The 20,272-nt window shown below is 45.9% G+C and overlaps 1 protein-coding gene across 1 annotated transcript in view; it reads right to left on the reverse strand.

The window, feature by feature from the left end:
• ASTN2 (astrotactin 2) overlaps positions 1-20,272 on the reverse strand; it is a 783,945-nt gene that overhangs the window by 721,847 nt on the left and 41,826 nt on the right. The gene's annotated exons all lie outside the window — the stretch shown is intronic.

Consider the following 20,272-nt stretch of genomic DNA (forward strand, 5'->3'; position numbering starts at 1 on the left):
CCCCTACCCTACCCTACAAAAAGCATTATTCAAAATAGGGGTTTGCATGATGCACTGAAGAAGATAACAATAAAATTCCAAAATAGTAACAATTAATTGCACATCTATTCAAAATCAAATTAAAACTTTTTAGTTTACATTTATTCAACAGAACTGATGAACTTGATCCAGTGGTACTAGCTCTTCAAAGTCTGGAAAAAAAATGCTGATAGTTTCCACCAAATTTGCCAGCATGGTGCCATAGCTTGATCTATTGTAAATTGGTGAACAACACAGTTGAAGGGGCCAACCTCTAGCGCCCCCCTGCTGCCCTCTTGCCTCTTGGTGCTCCCCTAGGAAATCCCACTGCCCCCCAGGGGGTGGTACTGCCCACTTTGGGAACCACTGCTCTAAACCCATAACATGTTGCAGCTGTTGAAGAAGATCATGCAGATGGATTTATGTGGCAAAAAAAATATTTTTTTAAAACAGGCAGTAGACCCGAGAATGAATAAACGTAACATGCTCTTTGCTGGTTCATTTAAACATTTCACTTCTGCTTTGGTGCTAACAAGACCTTTTTCAATGATTCTGGGTGTTCAAGACCAAACCAGTTCAATTATCCCCCCACCCCCCGTAGCACAGTTCTGCTGCTCCAAAGAAAACGGACAAGAGCCCTACTTTTCAAAATTCTGTACTGATCAATGCAGGCCCTTTTTTCCAGTCATCGGGCTTTTCTTATTGGCAAAAGCTTTGTTATCCAGCACTTTATTATCCAGGAGACTCAGTTAAACAGAACAGCCCAAATGCTAAGCCCCACCTCCTTAGCTGCCATACTGCAGTGCCTTCCGAGATTCATGTACCCCCCTATCACCTCTACTAGGGTTGCCAACCTCCAAATAATTAGGAAATAAGCACAGGAGCGACACAACAATGCAGTTACAAAACGCAAAAAGATTCTATTGGAAAAGTTACACCTAGTAAGCAACAACAATGCAAAAACAATCGGTCTAACAAGATCCTATATCTATATTAGTAAAGTCCAATAGTCACTGATGTATGTATTTTCAAGATAGTTCAGCAGAAGAAATATTGTTTTCCAAAGATGACATGGGGATAAGGCCGTTTCAAATTTCTTCAATACAATTCTTCATCAGTCCCCAAACATCCAGAAAACTTGATTCATATCATTTTTGACTGCAGTTAAAGATACAAGATAGACACCACGTTCCACTTAGGATACATTCAGTGCAGCAGACAAAGATCAGTTCACCTGGAGAAAATGGCTGCTTTGGCAATTGGACTCTATGGCCTTGCAGTCCCTCCCCTCCCCAAACCCTGCCCTCCTCAGGCTCCACCCCCAAAATCTCCCGCCGGCGGCAAAAAGGGACCTGGCAACCCCAAAATCTACAGTCAGTTAGCTTGCTACATCTGGCAATTACTGGGCTTCTGATAGCTGATGTTGCCAGATGATGTCATCCTTGAGTGCCTCCTTCCTCCTCAACCCGGCTTGAGCTGTCAAGAGACAGGCCCATTCGTCTAGCTCAGAAGGGAGAGGTTCCAGCAGGGGTAGGGGCTGCCATTATGGCGTTCCCAATGGGGTGGGGTTTGGTAGCTGCAGCTGCCTCTGAGTAGGACGCAGCGCACAAGAATAAGCTCGAATATCCAGCACATTTTGTTAACTGGCAACCCAAATTCCCCGAGAGTGCCAGATAACACCCTTCAACAAGGGGGTCTAGCAAAGTGAGCAAATATCCTTCATATTTCCTCACAATAAGAAGTCAACAAAGTAGGTGTCAGAACATTATTTATAGAGTTCAGCTATTTCTCATCCAACCAGATAAATTACCATAGGGTTATAACATCCATGTAAACAAACTGTTTTCCCAACAGCTTCAAAACTCCACAAGAACAGATGAGACATTAGAACTTTATGCATCTGCTTGCAAATATTATGCAGCGCTCAGCTATATGCCTTTCAAAGGGAAACTGGCTCCTAAGGCAGCTTGTAGCAAGGGAGGGGCAATACATGCGCAGCTCTGATCTTTGCATGGTGCTGAGGAAATTGCATCGCTTTGCACACAACCCCCAACCAACTCTGGGCACCCGGGCAGAAACTGATTTCTTGGCATGTATGGCCCCTAGCATCCTGACCTGGATAGCTCAGGCTAGCCTGATCTCATCAGCTTTCAGAAGCTAAGCAGGGTCAGCCCTGGTTAGTACTTGGATGGGAGACCACCAAGGAATACAAGTGTTGTTGTGCACAGGAAAGCAATGGCCAACTGCCTCTGTTGGCGGACTCTAATCTGGTGAACCTGGTTTGTTTCTCCACTCCTACACATGAAGCCAGCTGGGTGACCTTGGGCTAGTCAGAGTTCTCTCAGAACTCTCTGAGTCCCACCTACCTCACAAGGTGCCTGTTGTGGGGAGAGGAAGAGAAGGTGATTGTAAGCCGCTTTGATTCTCCTTAAAAGGCAGAGAAAGTCAGCATATAAAAACCAACTCTTCTTCTTCCTCCTCTTAAAGTTAAACTGTACAAGGAAGCTCTACAACAGAAATGCCACTATGGAAAATGCTTTCATTTTCACAGCCACCCACCTCCCTTTTGGCAGCAGGGATACATGGAGAAAGGTCTTGGTTCAAGATTTAAGTCAAGGGCCAGGTTCATAATAGGGACAAGCAATCCTTTAAGGCAGCACAATTATTTCGCATTGCTTGCCACAATATACACTCTTCAAGCAGTAATTTCCTACACCCATACAAGAAAAAAGGTTCTAACTGAAGCTACCATCCCTTCCTTTCTCCTTCACCCTCTGCTGCCATATCCCAAGCTAAATTCTGCACGTTCTCTAATATATATCCACTTTTGCTCTAAAAATTCATTATGCAAAAAGGGAAGTTCATACATATGCATTTGATCTGCATAATTTCTGATCAGCTGACTTTTACATTGGGATGTTTTTAGCACAAAGTTCTCAGATGGTTTTAACCGGCTGCGGAGCATACCACAGTTTCCCACTCTGAAGTACCGTATGCCCTACAGCTGGGATTGGGTAGGAATGAAGAACAATGTGCCCTTGAGAATCTTGAGTAGATTTAGCATTAGAACTGGCTGTTAGGCTGGGGAGGGGGAACACCTCAGTGGCTTGTCACCCCTTTCATTCTTCGGAGCTCTTGCGATAACTCTATGCTTGTTTTTCAAAAAAATACCTCCAGCCCCCAGAAATTCAAAAATTGTGGTGATAAAAATAAAAGATCAAGAATGAGATGATGAGTAAAAGACTCCCAAGTGTTTCTCCCCTCCAAGGATCTCCAAGTCAAGATTTTTTTTCCAAGGGCTGACAAATTATTCATGCAGCTATAGATTTGCTACTCATCAGTTGCTCCTGCCCTTCCATCACAGTCTATACTTCCTGCAGAGCAGGAAACACAGCTATTTCCTAATTTTAGATAATTCCCAGAAGAAAAAGAAAGGACGGGAGAGAGAGAATGAGAGGAATGACAAGCTCTGCCCTGAAACAATTCCATCATCCGCACAAAAGGAAAGCATTGATTGCAGGGTTGGCCGTTTGACGGGTCAAATATTGGCCAAGTATTTTTAAAACATTTATTCTATTCTAACAAAGTGACTATTATTGTGAAACCATGAAATTATGTTCATAAGGGCTGCCAAGTCGCAACTGACTTACAGCAACCCCCAACAGGGGGCTTTCGAGGCAGGGGAGAAGCAGAGGTGGTTTGCCATTGCCTTCCTCTGCAAAGTCTTCTTTGGAGGTCTCCCATCCAAGTACCGACCCTCCTTAGCTTCCAAAATCTGATGAGATTGGGCTATAGCATGCCGCCTTCCCTCAAGCATGAAATTACCTTTCTTTTTACCGCACCAGATTAGGATATTCAAAATCACACTCAACCATGAACTGTACGCAGTGACCCTGAGCTCGTCAACCTCTCTCTTAACCTAACCTACCTCACAGGGTTGTCGTGAGCAGGAAATGGAGGAGGGGAGAATGATGTATGCTGCCCTGAGCTCCTTGGGAGAAGGGCAGGATCAAAATATACTTTTAAAAACCTGTTAACAGTGTTAGTTATGATCTGTATAAATATGAATCACTCGACTGTTCTACCGATTTTTACCCAGAGTACCTGGTCAGCCAGTTACCTTTTTTTCGGGGGGGGGGGAAATGAAATTAATATTAAAAAAGCAAAGTAACAGCTCCTATTAATAGCAAAGGTTGTTAAAAAAAACAACACAGCGGGCTAATTCTTCCTGTTGGAGAAATCTACAGCCAAGGTAGGTAAGACAGCAGAAGCTCGGCTAAGCTGCTTAGCCTTCCCCTGGGTAGGAGGCTGGCAGCCTTCGGTTCCCGCCCTTGCTAACAAATGGCTCGATAATGAAATAAAAATATACGCTGTCACCTCCACAGTGGCATTCTTGGCTGCAGGGAATATTGACCACAGCCAAGCAGCAGGGCGTCCCCTGACCATATTTCACTTTGTCAACTGGCTGGTGGGCCAACCCTAACAGAATGACTTCTGCGTTTTATCATATCCATGCCCAAGGCCACTGTTTGCTTATTTCCATCTAAACTTAACTCTTTTTACGATCATATAGACAGAGCAAAGTTTGCTTTCCTCTTCCAACCAGCGACAATGTTTAGAGCAGTTTTGATCAGTCAGTTAGAGGCGGTGTACTTTTCCAAAGGCCCCTCCCATGCAGGAGTGGGGGTGGGACATTAGATTATTCTATCATTTCCAGCCCCACCCCCCTAAATAAACAAAAATACACCCATTTTTACGGGGGGGGGGGACTTGGTCTAAAACAGAAGGTTATCTATTGAGTTCTGTACAAGGGGGGCCAGAAGTTCCCAGCTCAAAGTCCTCAGCATAGCGGCTGGGCATTTCGTCCTTGTCTCCCTTAGCAGTAGCAGAGGGAAGCGTAAAGATATATTCTTTAGGTGGAGAGAATTTGCTGTCTGTAAGGGGTACCTCTTGAGCCCCGTGGCGCAGAGTGGTAAGCTGCAGTACTGCAGTCCAAGCTCTGCTCACGACCTGAGTTCGATCCCGACAGAAGTCGGTTTCAGGTAGCCGGCTCAAGGTTGACTCAGCCTTCCATCCTTCCGAAGTCGGTCAAATGAGGACCCAGCTTGCTGGGGGTAAAGGGAAGATGACCAGGGAAGGCACTGGCAAACCACCCCATAAACAAAGTCTGCCTAGAAAATGTCAGGATGTGACATCACCCCATGGGTCAAGAATGACCCGGTGCTTGCACAGGAGACCTTTACCATTACCTTTAAGGGGTACCTCTACGTAATTAGGTAAGATAGAGGGTGGTAAAGCAAAAAAATAGATTCCATGGAGAGAGTTTCCCCATGGAGACGTGCACCAAAATAATAAAGGTGAGAGGGTTTTTTTAATAAAGATTCTGTTGATATTTCACTGAAAGCTTGTTTGTTTCTTTGATGGCTTATGAACAGGGGAAATGGCTGCTAACCAAGTGTTCTGCACGAAAGATTGGCTGCTGGAATACTGGGTTATGAATCATTCTGTACCCCAGTTTAGAACAGTGCAGGCAACCAAGAGAGCTGTCCAGAGCAAAGATGGCCTTAAGATATGCCGTGGGGATGGGGTGGGGGGAGTCAAGACTCCAAAGAGGAGGAGAATTGGTTTTTATATGCCGACTTTCTCTACCACTTAAGGAAGAATCAAACTGGCTTATTATCGCCTTCCCTTCCCCTCCCCACAACAGACACCCTGTGAGGTAGGTGGGGCTGAGAGAGCTCTAAGCGAGCCATGACTAGCCCAAGGTCACCCAGCTGGCTTCATGTATAGGAGTGGGGAAACCAACCCGGTTCACCAGATTAGCATCCGCCGCTCATGTGGAAGAGTGGGGAATCAAACCCGGTTCTCCAGATTAGAGTCCACTGCTCCAAACCACCGCTCTTAACCACAACACCAAGCTGGCTCTCAAGAGGACACACGTTATAGGGGAAGGAGAGGACTATTGCCTACATTCATGCTGTCTGTACAGTGTGTGGCACTGTGACAAAGGTGGTCCTCCTAAGTTAAATAAATGCCCTCCTCGCTGAACTAACACTGAGCCTTCTTCACTGTAGCCAGCAGCTGCCGCTCCCGAATCCGCAAGGAGGAAAGCCCCATCAAATGGGATTTCTATCTACTGGGCTTCCCCCCGCCCGCAGTACAAATCTATTTGGAGAGAGAAGTAAAGATAAAGCATCTCCCCGCCACGCACAGTTTTAACTGGAGATAGCTCTAGCTCAGAAATAATTGTCACTGGCTGTAATTGGCGAGATGTCGGAAAGGAGCTGGAGACACGGCGCCTGGTGCAATTTTGGGAGATTTGTTACGCTTAGCTCACTTCTATCAATTTCGGTGGCTCAGGCGCTTATGACCTGTTGCTCGGCTTATTGTGAAAACGGCTTTTATTTACTGCACTTCCATTAAAAGATGAAATCCATGCATAAGGGCTCACAGGGCAGAAAATCACAGTTTACGTCTGAGCTTATCTCCCTTCAAGCGGCCTCAACTCATTTTCACCCTGGCTCACTCCCAACCGTTATTAAAAACACAACGCACACACCAGAGTCCAGGAGTACTGTCTGTAGAGTGACACTGCTCTACACTCTCAGGAACCACAAAAACGGAGGAGGGCAGAGACAGAGATTGAGGCTCAGAAGTCACATTACACAGGAGTAACTCCCTTCACTATGCCCACACATTCGGTATTCAGTCTTTACCTTAAAAAAAGTTCTACAATCAAAAGATCTCCAAAATATAAGGACAAAAGAACTGATGGGGAGGACCACAGCTCATTGGGACAGCATATACTTTCCATGCAGACGACCTCAGGTTTTATCCAGAGTGATGTAGTGGTTAAGAGAGGTGGTTTGGAGTGGTGGACTCTGATCTGGAGAACCGGGTTTTGATTCCCCACTCCTCCACATGAGCGGTGGAGGCTAATCTGGGGAACTGGGTTTGTTTCCCCACTCCTACACACGAAGCCAGCTGGGTGCCCTTGGGCAAGTCACATTCTCTGAGCCTCACCTACCTCACAGGGTGTCTGTAGTGGGGAGGGGAAGGGAAGGTGATTGTAAGCTGGTTGATTCTCCCTTAAGTGGTAGAGAAAGTCGGCATATAAAAACCAACTCTTCTTCTTTTATCCATGGCATCTCCAGTCAAAAGGATGTCAGAAAAGACGCTTGGTTTCCTGAAACTCTGAAGTCCCACTGCCATTTACAGTTTTTAGCTAGGTGGTACAAAAGCCTGACCTGAGGGGAGAGGTGCTCCTTTGTGCATATCTGGAGGAGGAGGAGGAGAGGAAGGAGAGGAAGGTGACAAGGAGGAGGAGAAGGAGAAGGAGGAGGAGGAGAAGAACTGGTTTTTATACCCCCCTTTTCTCTACCTTAAGGAATCTCAAAGCGACTTACAATCACTTTCCCTTCCTCTCCCCACAACATATACCTTGTGAGGTAGGTGGGGCTGAAAGAGTTCTGAGAGAACAGTGACTGGCCCAAGGTCACCCAGCAGGCATCATGTGGAGAAGTGGGGGATCAAACCCGGTTCTCCAGATTAGAGTCCACCGCTCTTCACCACTACACCACGCTGGTTTCAGATCTATCTCCAGTAGTGCAGGGATTCCTCTGAAAAGGTTGAAATGGCATCTGATTTTATGACAGCAGCCTGAAACAGAACTCTTCTTCAGACATTCATAAGAAGGGGGAAACTGGGTAAGTACAAGGAAGCCTTCAACCTAAGTTCAGACTGACCACCGAGGGAGAGATCAAATTCATGGATGGAAGACCTTCAGTGATGTGCAACTATAGTTAGCACTAGGGAAACAGTTTACAGAGATTATATAAGGAGAATCAACCTTGAGCTCAGTCAAATGGAGGAGCTTCTCAAGCTTGGTCAGGAAAGCGCACAGATTACACAGTTACCAAGCTTGAGAACTTCCTGAGCAGACCAGCAGCCCACTCTGAAATCCTCAGATGCTTTTCCACAGCCCTGAGCCATGATTATTGAGAGCCAGTATGGTGTGGTGGTTAAGAGTGGTAGACTCTAATCTGGAGAACCGGGTTTGATTCCCTCTTCCATACAAGCGACAGACACTAATCTGGTGAACCAGGTTGGTTTCCCCCCTCCTACACATGAAGTCTGCTGGATGACCTTGGGCTAGTCACAGTTCTCTCTGAACTCTCTCAGGCCCACCTACCTTGCAAGGTATCTGTTGTGCAGAGGGGAAGGGAAGGTGATTGTAAGCCAGTTTGATTCTTCCTTAAGTGGAAGAAGGTAGGCATATAAAAACCAACTCCTCCTCCTCCTCTTCTTCTTATTATTATTAGTGTCCAAGACATACAAAGAAAATAGATGGTACTCTGAACAGCAGTTGAAAACAGTAACGCCCTCTCGTAAACATGCACCACACATTACAAAAACTCCTGCCAAAAGACAAGCTTTTTCCCTCCTAGAATTATCCAAGAAAGTTCCCGAATCCAGCACCAAACCCAAACTGAACTCATTTCTAGGCTCAAGTCCTTGCAGAGCAATGAAGCCGACTGGCTTTGGATTATCTCTTAGCCAAAGTCAGTTTGTGAGCGTTTGTGAGCGTAAAATGACTTGTGGGGTCGACCGCTCTGTCAGCAATGTATTCTCTTGCACTTAGTTTAGGCTGATCTGTGAATGGACCACAAGTGGATGCTCTTGCCCGTAAGCCCCTTCTAAGCATAAAACATTTCCTGTACTTCTACCATAAAAGAGCTGCAGCAATGATAAATTATTATCTGTCTTACAACACTATTCCTAAGGGCACAGGGAAAGTGTTAGTATCATCTTAACCACTTTTAACCTAGGTCTTTTATGCATGGCTGTTTCCCTCGCCGTCACCCCTCCGACAACTTCCCGTCTTTGTTTTGGTTCCGCATGCCGTTTCCGACTGTCAGAGGTCGCCTCGTTCTCTCTCTGCTTTCCCCGCATTTTGCCCGCGTTTTCAGGGACCTGTTTTATCTCGAATTTGAAAACGAGGGCAAGGGAAACAGTCCGGCATAAAAGGCCCTACCCTACTTCATGAAAGAGGTTAAACTGGGAGAAAACCATTTGCCCCAGACCACCCAGTGAGTTTGACTGAATCCAGCATGAGCACAATCAGAGAAGCTGAATTACTGTAGAAAGAGGTCACAGTGAAGAAGGAGAAGGGAGGAGGAGGAGAAGGAAGAGAAGGAGAAGGAGGAGGAGAAGAAGGAGAAAGAGAAAGAGGAGGAGAAGGAAGAGAAGGAGAAGGAGGAGAAGGAGAAGGAAGAGAAGGAGAAGGAGGAGGAGAAGAAGGAGAAAGAGGAGGAGAAGGAAGAGAAGGAGAAGGAGGAGGAGAAGGAGAAAGAGGAGGAGAAGGAAGAGAAGGAGGAGGAGAAGAAGGAGAAAGAGAAAGAGGAGGAGAAGGAAGAGAAGGAGGAGGAGAAGGAGAAAGAGGAGGAGAAGGAGGAGAAGGAGAGTTGGTTTTTATATGCCGACTCTCTCTACCACTTAAAGAAGAATTAAACAGGCTTACTATCACCCAGCTGGCCTTATGTGTAGGAGAGGGGAATCAAACCCAGTTCTCCAGATTAGAGCCCACCACTCCAAACCACCACTCTTAACCACTATACCACACTGGCTCTCAAGCCATGAAATCTCAAGCCCCCCCCCCCCCAAAATGCGTCTACTCAGAATGTGGAGTGACAGCCTGCCTCCCCTCCTACACAGAACTGATTTCCATCCACCTCCTAGTGACAAAAGATCATTTCCCACTCCTCTGTCATGCAAACGCCTGTCAATCTTGAACTCAGGAGGCTGGGGAAAGCAACGGTCTTGTCACCGAGGGCACTTGCCATCTAGCGAGCAGACGCCATGGGCTGAATTAACCCCCATGACATGGAAAGTGGCCCTCGGAGCAAGCAGCAAGCTCTGTGCGAACCCCTGCGGAGTGGGTCAGTTGCGCTGGAGACAAGTCCCTGTTGCCCGGGAGGGGTTGCCAAGGTTACCTTGCGTTCGCCTAATTAGAGAAGCTGTCACTCTCTGGCAAAGTTCACGAAGCGAAGCAAAGGAAATCTTCTTTTTAAAAATGCTGACATCTGCCAATGGGGTTCCTTCTTGGGAACGATGACAGCTTCACAGGAACAGCACTCCATAAAAGCACAATGTAAGGGGTGAACACAAGAACAGTAAAAAAAGCCATGCTGGATCAGACCAAGGTCCATCAAGGAGATGCAGAACACACAATTTAGGTGCCCTGTGCAAGCAGCACGTCTTCTTTTAAGGACATAAGAAAAGCCCTGCTGGATCAGACCAAGGCCCATCAAGTCCGGCAGTCTGTTCACACAGTGGCCAACCAGGTGCCTCTAGGAAGCCCACGAACAAGATGACTGCAGCAGCACCATCCTGCCTATCTTCCACCGCACTTAATATAATAGGCATGCTCCTCTGATCCTGGAGAGAATAGGTATGCATCATGACTAGGATCCGTTTTGACTAGTAGCCATAGAATCACAGAGTTGGAATGGACCACCAAGATAATCTAGTCCAACCCCCTGCACAATGCAGGAAATTCACAACTACCTCCCCCCACACCCCGTGACCCCTACTCCATGCCCAGAAGATGAACAAGATGCTCTCCCTCTCATCATCAGCTTAAGGTCATAAAATCAGCATTGCTGACAGATGGCCATCTAACCACTTTTTAAAAACCTCCAGGGAAGGAGAGCTTACCACCTCCACCGAGGAACCGCTCTAACTGTTAGAAAAATCTTCCTAATTCCTAGACGGAAATAGCCATGAATAGCCCTATCTTCCATGAACATGTCCACTCCCCTCTTAAAGCCTTCCAAGTTGGCAGCCATCATCACATCCTGGGGCAGGGAGTTCCACAATTGAACTATGCATTGTGTGAAGAAAATACTTCCTTTGATCTGTTTTGAATCTCTCACCCTCCGGCTTCAGCAGATGAGCCCACATTCTGGTATTATGAGAAAGGGAGAAAAGCTTCTCCACTCTCTCCATACCCTTCTTTTACCCAAAGCCAGATCCCCCACAACTGTGTAGCCTCATGTTTAGAGTTATTGCTTGCTCTCCTTGGTCTTCTGCCAGACCTCCATTTTTTAATTATTTCAGCGCAATAAACGGACCCGATATCACCCCCAGCATTCCAGGGGCAGGCACTTTTATGAAGCATGTTTTATTAAAATAGCCAAAGTGCTTTCTGACTAGAGCGTAAAACCTTCTGCAAAGATTATTAGATATTATCCCACTTGACAAGGGGGGGGGGAGGCATAAAAGATCAACTGAGTCATCCAAGGTTAGTCGAAATTAGAATAGACCACTGACAACTCTTGCTGTAACCAATGCACACCGCTGCATTTCTAAGCCCATAAGCCAACTGGCAAAGGAGAGAGGCTCCCATTTGCTCTTTTGGTAGGTTCTGTGGGAACTACTCTTCTGTAATATATGAGTCCTTTGGGGGGAAAGGTGGGCTACAAATAAATAAACTCAGTAGATGGGAGTTTGATGCCTTCCAAGCAATTAAAAAAATGCTACCCAGTTTGGCTTCTGCTGACAGTATATCTAGCGCATCCCCTTAAAATCGACTCCAGCTTCATTAGCAGAAGGACTACTAACATCTTCACTTTGGCTTTCTGCTTTACAAGAGATTGGTATTTTCAAAGTGTGAAGGGCCGTTTTTTGCTTCTCTGTCCCAGCGTCTTCCCGCACAAATTGAAAACAGTTGTGCATCCAGAACTGTCTGATTACGTTCACAACATCTTCTGCACTCCTTTTAAGACACGTGGTTTATCTGCAGACATGCGGCTTTTCCCCATTACGTCATGAGCCCTCTTTCCTCTCTCCCCCCACCCCTTTCCCCCACACACTTTTTTTTTGTACCGAACATCCAGACCAATGAAAAGTTCTGGAGAACTTAAAAGTTGGTGTTTTAGTTTGTTCTAATAAAAGCATTTACTAAGAGCATTCCCAGATTTCATTATCCGTCTTTGGTAAATCCTTGTTCCTTTCTGCATTGGAGAAAGTGCCTTTTAAAATAGTTTGTGGTGTGCGCGCACGCACCCTAGAATTGCCATCTATGGGCTGAATTAAAACATACCACAGATGCAGGGGTGTCAAAGTCATTTGTTACGAGGGCCAGATATGATGTAAAATGTCACTTGGTCAGGCCGGGCCATGCTTCGCCAGCCCAGATCGGGACTGGGGTGGGGGTGGGGGGGTGGAGTGGCTGCCTCGGCTGGCTTGTGGGCCAGGTAAGAGCTCTCAAAGGGCCGGATCCAGCCCCCCTTGGGTGTATGTTTGACGGACTTAAGTACCCAAAGGTCAAGGGAAAAAAATCAATACCCAAGGCCAAAAGTTTTACAATATAAAGGTTATGTCAATACAAAATATGTATATATTTATTACAGGCTAAAATCAATATAAGGCCCTGCAATAGCCTATCAAACCAACATGCTCAACCTACAACACAAATAGACATAAAATCACAAAATTAGACTTTGACCAAATGTGTTTTGGCCAAATGGCCTTCTTTGGTGGTCAAAACAATCACAATTCCAGACTAAAAATGTACATAACTTTCTAAAACCCTTTATGACTGTAAGTATGTTGTGTTTGCAGGATAACTATTAATATATATAAAACTGCCCGGCTTCATCTGTTTTAGGCTTCCATATAAATTGGAAACTAATCCCCGTGTGTATCTCTCTCTTAAATGAGGAGATGTTATATTTCAGCCATACATAAAATTGTCAACATCTCATAGTCATAAAGGAGTCACAAAGTCTGGAGTAGTTATCAAGTATTGTCTGGAGTAGTTATCAAGTATTGTCAAGTTTGACAGCCCTGCACTGATGAGTGCTTTTCAGTCCTTCCCGGTCTGTTAGAGGGCACATGTGAAAAACAGAAAGGCTGATCTAAATGTAATGGCAGTTCTATATCAGCCATCAGTTTTTGGAAAAACCAAGTTTTTTAATGTGCTTGTAGCAGGTTTCCCAAATAGATGGATGCAGGAAAGCTGTATACGTGCAGGAAGGCTGTTTTACAACCAAACGTCTGCACTTGGCAATGCATGTGCAATTTCAGGCCTTCATGCCCCCCATTTCCTTTGAGCTTAAGCCTTTGAATGGGGGGGTGGGTGGATGCTTCCTAGCTGTGGACCAGCATATCTGCATCTGACACGCACAAGCACCATAGAATGCAAAATCTTCCATCAGGATCAGACACTGATTCTTGACGTAAGGATAACAGTGTTATAAGCTGACTTCAACCGGATAGCCCAGGCCAGCCCAATCTCATCAGATCTCTGAATCTAAGTAGGGTCAGCCCTGGTGAGTACACGTATGGGAGACTACCAAGGAAGTCCAGGGTTGCTATGCAGAGGCAGGCAATGGCAAATCATCTCCATTCATTGTTTTGCCTTGAAAACCTAACGGGGTTGCCATACGTCAGCTGTGACTTGATGGCAAAAACAAATAAAGACCCCAAAGCATCCTTATTAAAAATGTTCATGCAGTTGCGTTCTTGGTGGACACTGTAGCTCTGGGGCTTACTTCTTGCAGAGCCTGAGTTTGGGGGTGGATGCATTAGCTGCTTCCAAATGTTACCACCCCCACTCAGGACAGAGATGTATTAAAAGTGTACACGGCCTTTTATGCAGGGATGTTTCCCCATGGTCACCCAGCCGACTGCTTTGGGGCTTCCTCTTGATTATGCCTGCCTTTTCCACTCATCAGAGGACTCCTCGCTCTCCCCGCACGTTTTGCCCGTGTTTTCCAAATTCTAGCTAAAACAGCATCTGGAAAACACGGTCAAAACGTGCGGGGAGAGCGAGGCGTCCTCTGATGGGCGGAAAAGGCAGGCATAATCAAAAGGAAGCCCCGAAGCAGTCGGCAGGGGTGACCGCGGGGAAACGTCCCTGCATAAAAGACCCATGAAATAGTAAGACCCAGCATCTAGTAAAAGACAGGGCAATCGGCCCTTCCTGCCCCGAGAACAGCATCTTCATATGTAAATAGCCCAGGCTCTGCAACATGACAGGCACAGAGAGGGGGAAGCCGCCTGACAATTTTTCCGCAGCAGCTGAAGGGGAAGGGGGCACTCCCCTGGGCGCTCGGCTCCACCGCTACAGCCCTTCAGACACAGTAATAGATTGTTTTTAATTACACAGCGCAGTCAAAGGCCTCCAGGCATCTAGCAAAGTGAAAAGAAAACTCAGAGCCATCAGTACAGGCAAATGAGTCGGAAATCAGCGCAATACAGCACAGAAAGCCGTAAGTCAGCATTCTGGGATGGTGAGGAAAAGAAACATGCCGGCCCATCAGGAAGCACAAGACAGGGCTGGTGAAACAAGAGTTCCCCGTCTTCTGTGGAAACAGAGTCAAACTACCATAAGGATGCCTGTTCTGAGAGCCAGCGTGGTGTGGTGGTTCAGAGCGGTGGACTCTAATCTGGAGAACTGGGTTTGTTTCCCCACTCCTCCACAAGAAGCCTGCTGGGTGACCTTGGGCTAGTCACAGTTGTAAGCCACTTTGAGTCTCCTTAACGGTAGAGAAAAAGAGGGGTATAAAAACTAACTCTTCTTCTTCATAAGCACTTACAGCCAACTTTGCTTGACATTCTTATCTGACATCGATGGAGAACTTGGGCTAGTCACGGTTCTTTCCTAACTCTCTCAGCCCCTTGTGGGGAGGGGAAGGCGATTGTAAGCCACTTTGAGACTCCTTAAAGGCAGAGAAAAGTGGGGTATAAAAACCAACTCCTCCTCCTCCTCTTCTCCTTCTCCATTTCATTCCTACCTCCTTTTGTCTTCTCTCTTCTCTCAATTTTAGATTGTAAGCTCTTCAGGGCAGGGACTTCTCAACTTGTATGCACATGTGGATAAATTTTACAGTGCCATGCACACATTGACTGCACAGTAATAAATTATAAGAATGCACTGTTCACAAAAGCTATTTTAGTTTAGACTTATATGTCCCACCTCTCCTCTGGATCACAGGGCTTGGAGTGACTCACATCGTTCAATAAACAATCAATCAGCAAGATAAAAACGTACAAAATCCCAAAATACAATCCATAAGGCAGTGTCCTAACTCAGGCATCAAAATAAAACACAATCGTTTGGCACCCAACAACCAACATCCCAGACCGTTGTCAAAACAGGCGGCACTACTAATAAGTGATCAAAAACTGGCCTCAACTATCCTCAATGGAACATCTGGCGAAACAGCTTACAGGCCCCATGGAATCTAGAAAGATCCCACATGCTTCTATTTCTTGTCAAGACTTGTTTCCACCCAAAGCTACACTATAGAGAAATCTGCGTAGCAGGGTATTGCATCAATCAGTAATCCTGGACTACTCTGAGTTTTGTTCTCGCTAGGGTTGCCAACCTCCAGGCCCTAAATACAAATTTTGCAAACCACACTAACTTCCAGGTACTAGCTGGAGATCTCCCATTATTACAACTGATCTCCAGCTGATAGAGATCAGTTCATCTGGAGAAAATGGCTGCTTTGGCAGGTGGACTCTATGGCATTGAAGTCCCTCCTCCCCAAACCCCGCCCTCCTCAGGCTCCATCCCAAAAACCTCCCACTGGTGGCAAAGAGGGACCTGGCAACCCTAGTCCTCGCCTATCAAGTACATTTCTTTGGTGATTATATTTGTGTCCTTGGACAGATTTCTGCTAACTACAGGTCCTACCAGATCTTTGACTAGGACAATGCTTCCAAGTTGTGACTACTGCAGGTTACGCCAGGATTTTCTGCAGCACACATAGACACATCTTTTTAAAAAAAACCATACACATGTGTCCTGAGAGAATTCTGGCCAACCCAGATTTCCTAGACACACAAACACAGGTGTTTAAAGATGAAAGTACACACACACACATTCAACACCTGACACGTTTGCTACAAAAAGCAGCGTGTTTAGCACTGAGCTGGCATATTAATTTTACTGCCAAGTGTTTTGAAATAGATGGCAGGACAGAAGTTACTCCCAGTCACGTCTCATCAGAATGATTGGATGATTTATCCAACTAATAGTGAAATGCATCAACGCACGAGATATGATTTACATCTACAGCCACACCTGCCCAGCCTAAGGCAGAGCACTGAATCAAATTATTCAGCCAGGTACGCTTTCTGAATAGGAAGGTCTCTCCCAAGAACTCTTTTTGGGGTGAGGTAAAGTCAAAATAAAGCAGAATGCACATAAACTCTGTCTCCCTCTCTCACACACAAACTTTCTCTACCATCTCTCTACATAAGGGGTGTCGAACTCATTTGTTACGAGGGCCGGATATGCCTCGCCAGCCCAGATCAGGACTTTAGGGGTGGCTGCCTCGGCTGGCTCACAGGCCGGATAAGAGTTCTCAAGGGGCCAGATCCGGCCTGCAGGCCATGTGTTTGACACCCCTGCTCTACATTGTCCCATCATATCCCGCAGTTGTCTTAAATTTAAAAACTTCTTCACCCACAAGCAAGTAGGTTTTTCTTTTTTTCAAAACTGGATCTGCGACGCAATCATTAGGGGTCACACTCTTTCAGTCACAGCTTCCAGGATAAGCAGCCCAAAGAGATTTCTGTAAAACAGACAGCTTTTGCTATCAATTGCCTCTCACATGTCCTCTGGGACAGCGTGAGGATTCCCTTTCCAGAGAAAACAGGCTTTCTTGGATCGATCTTATTTCCGTTTTTCCCCCCTCAAGGAAACGAGCAGGAGGGCACAAAAACACACCTTCTTGCATTTCCCCCTAGATTTCTCCAGACGTGTTTTATAAAAAGGGGCCAAAAAAAGAGGGGACATCCCCATGTTAAACAATAACCCTCTTTATTTTATACAGCTCCGAGGCTTTCAACATTACATTCTCTACACCATCCTCTCTCCTCTTGTCAGACGTTCCCAATTAGCAAAGGTTGGGGAGTGCCCCACCCCAACCATTCAACGCGAGAAGGTCTCGCTACATCGAGCCATCGATCAATCCTAGACGTCCCCAAAGGAGCTTGGGAAGAGGGAGAATGGGGGAGTAAAGCAATTTAGAAAGCTCATGCCAGGTAATTTGAAAACAAATTTCCAGCCGTTCCTGCTGAAGAAAGACTTTATGGGCCGAGACATCCTAAAAATTTGTTTTGAATGACTCTTTGCACACCATAAAGCTAGTAGGGAAAACTGCCAGAGTAGCAGGAGCTAGTCAAATGCTCCCATATCCTGTCTAAGGAGTCAGTTCTTTGCGGCCTTCGGAAATTCTAACGGAAACCTTGGAGAGTGGCCCGGCCATACAAAAAAACCTGTGTTATGCAGGATCCCCTAAAAGGCAGGACATTTTGTCAGGCTGTGATCAAGGGGGACAAGAACAGAGAGACATAGGTGTCAAAGATGATTTACTTTCATCAAACTCTATACAGGTTGAGTTAGCTGGACTGCTTAGGACCAGAAGTGGTTCGCATTTCGGATCTTTCCGTATATTGGAATTTTGGCATATACATAATGAGATACCTTGGGGATGGAACCCAAATTCATTTATGTTTTATATATGCTTTATGCACATAGCCTGAATGTAATTTTAAACATCATCTTTAATTTTGGGGGGGTACAATGAACCATCAGAAAGCAAAGGTGTAACTATCCCTCCAGAATACTGTATCAGCTGTTAAACAAGAGCAACAACGAACAACAAACTAACAACGGCAGACTTTCAGTCTCCACCTACGATGCACTGTACACTGTATTTTATTTTATTTTAGGTGAGCGGAAACATTGAAAGCATGCAGCACAGGTCTGCCTGCATGCCGGCTTGAAGGGTCCGGTTTTTGGATCAGTCCTGATATGGGATGTCCAGATAAGGGAGGAGCTAGAAATTTCACATGTTGGCAATCAAACAGTACTCTACCCAGTTATCAAGGCACTGGGATGGAAGAAACCAACTACCACACTCCATTTCCAAATCAGCCATACTTTAGAGACACGTCTACAAACGTAAGTAGCTGCCAAATACTCCTAGAGCATTAATATCTAACCTCGTAGAAATTACTCTTCTTGAGATCTTGGAGACTTTCTGCCAGTCAAAAGAATGCCCTTTCACACTTCTCCTAAGCAATCCTCTAAAACAAAGGTGCCAAGGACTGAAACCTGAGACTTCCTATTTAAAAAAGGATGTGCTCAGCCACTGAGCTATGGCCCGTCCCTCTCCAGCACAAATCCAGCTGAGACACCAGCTGACAAACGAGTGCCTGTCACACCGCACAAAGTCAGTATTATGCAAAGCAGAAGGTTGGTGTTAAGATCACTGTCAAGAAGGCAATTACCAAGACTAAAATGGGGGGGGGGAGAGAGGTGTTCTTAAAACTTTGTCACCGTGATCCATTAAGTCTTGACTCTGGGACAAACTTCACATTGCTGCTTTAAAGAGTTGGGTCCAAGTTCCCCAGATCCGGTTTGAGTTCCCTGAACTTCACAGCAGCTGTGGGCAACAGTTCTTTCTTCCTTTCACCTTTTAAGGAGCCTAAAGGCTCAGAACTGCGATATAGGAGGAAAAGATCCTGCCTCCCCCCCCCCCACAGCCGTTTTCCCATAGAAAACCGGCTCTGTGTGGGTTCCTTCCCTGATTTTGCAGCTCCTTCCTCTCCCTGTGGTGCCATTCTGAGCCCATTTGGGCTTTCCTTTTCGTGGCTCCAGGGGAACTCAAGCTGAGTCTGAGGGACCCATAACCACTGCTTTAAAAACAGTAATATGTGGTATGGCCCTTTGCCAGTGGTATGGCTGGACTAACCATGCAATCCTGAAGGATTGCCCATAGGAACTGGTGTGCCCTCTACACCAGCGTCTGTGCCACTTGCACCATGCAAAGTGGCACGGATGCCAGTGTAGGGCAACATACGCTGGCCGCCATAGACCCCGGCAGCAGTGTGCTCAGACAAAGGTGCAACCTCCTGCTGGTGTTTCGCCAGCTTATCTCCCTGCATCCTGGGAAACATTCCTGGGCATTTAGGCAGCTACCTAACCTTTTGCCCCAGAAACACCCCCTTGCGCTGCAGCGTTGCTGTTTTGCTGGGGTAGCCCCGCTAAAGGTAATGAGGCTATTTTTCACCTTTTATTGTGAACAGGCGTTTTTCGCCTTTATTCCGGCTGGGAAGCCTCTGTGGAGGCGGTGCAGAGGAGCCGCTCCAGCCAATGCCTAACTGCCCCTTCTTCAAGAATGGGCTGGGGAAGAGGCTGTGGCTCAGTCTTAGAGCATCTGCTTGGCATGCAGAAGGTCCCAGGTTCAATCCCCAGCATCTCCAGTTAAAGGAACTTGGCAAGTAGGTGATGTGAAAGACCCCAGAGAGCAGCTGCCGGTCTGAGTAGACAATACTGACTGATGGACCAAGAGTCTGATTCAGTATAAGGCAGCTTAATGTGTTCATGTCTAAGAGGCAAGGTGAAAATCTTAGGTGGAGCAGAAGAGCAGGAAAAGATAGTCCAAGCAGATGAACCAGGTGCAGAGAGAGAAGCAGGTATTGGGGAGCAGGAAGTGATGTCAGAAAAGCAAGGAGTGGACTTCCTGTGTTGCACACATTAAGAGCTTTGTTGCACAGAGAAAGTCTGTTAATGGGGTGTGTGTGGAGAGACCAGTCTCTGCAGACACAGAAATGCAAAAAGTCAGGGAAGCGCCTTGGGCCCTAGCAGGTCTGTAATTCTTGACAGAGATGCTGTGGCTTAAGGGACAAAATCTCCAATCCACGGTTCACGGGTACCCACGAATGGATAACTTTGGCTGTAATGAAAAAAGGTTGCTACTCAAAAATCCGGGCTAGGCAATTTTATTTCGGTTTTTCTTAATCAATTTTTTATCTGATTTTTTTAATTGCCATTTCCTATCAACCTTTGCATTTTATGTATTCTCGATTCTACCTACGACTGTGACAATAAATCACGGCAATAAATTGTTGCAATAAATTTCTACTACTCAAAAATTAGATAGGTGGAAAACGAGGAAAGATTATATATATATATATATATATAAATCAGGGTGGGAACAGCCTACCAAACCCCCAAATCCACACTGTTGTTTCACACCTCCACACTAGCTTGCGATCTCCCACTGAGACACTTACTAAACATTCCTACCCTTGTTATTTTGTGTTAAGTAGTATAAGCCACATTTGTGTTACAACAAGACATGCAAGGCAACTATCCAGATTGGCCTCTTTCATTCCCCTCACCATCAAATTACAACAACGGTACCCATTATTCAGGACTAAGTGACTC

This window comes from Euleptes europaea, chromosome 14 (assembly GCF_029931775.1).
Source record: "Euleptes europaea isolate rEulEur1 chromosome 14, rEulEur1.hap1, whole genome shotgun sequence".
Taxonomy (NCBI): domain Eukaryota; kingdom Metazoa; phylum Chordata; class Lepidosauria; order Squamata; family Sphaerodactylidae; genus Euleptes; species Euleptes europaea.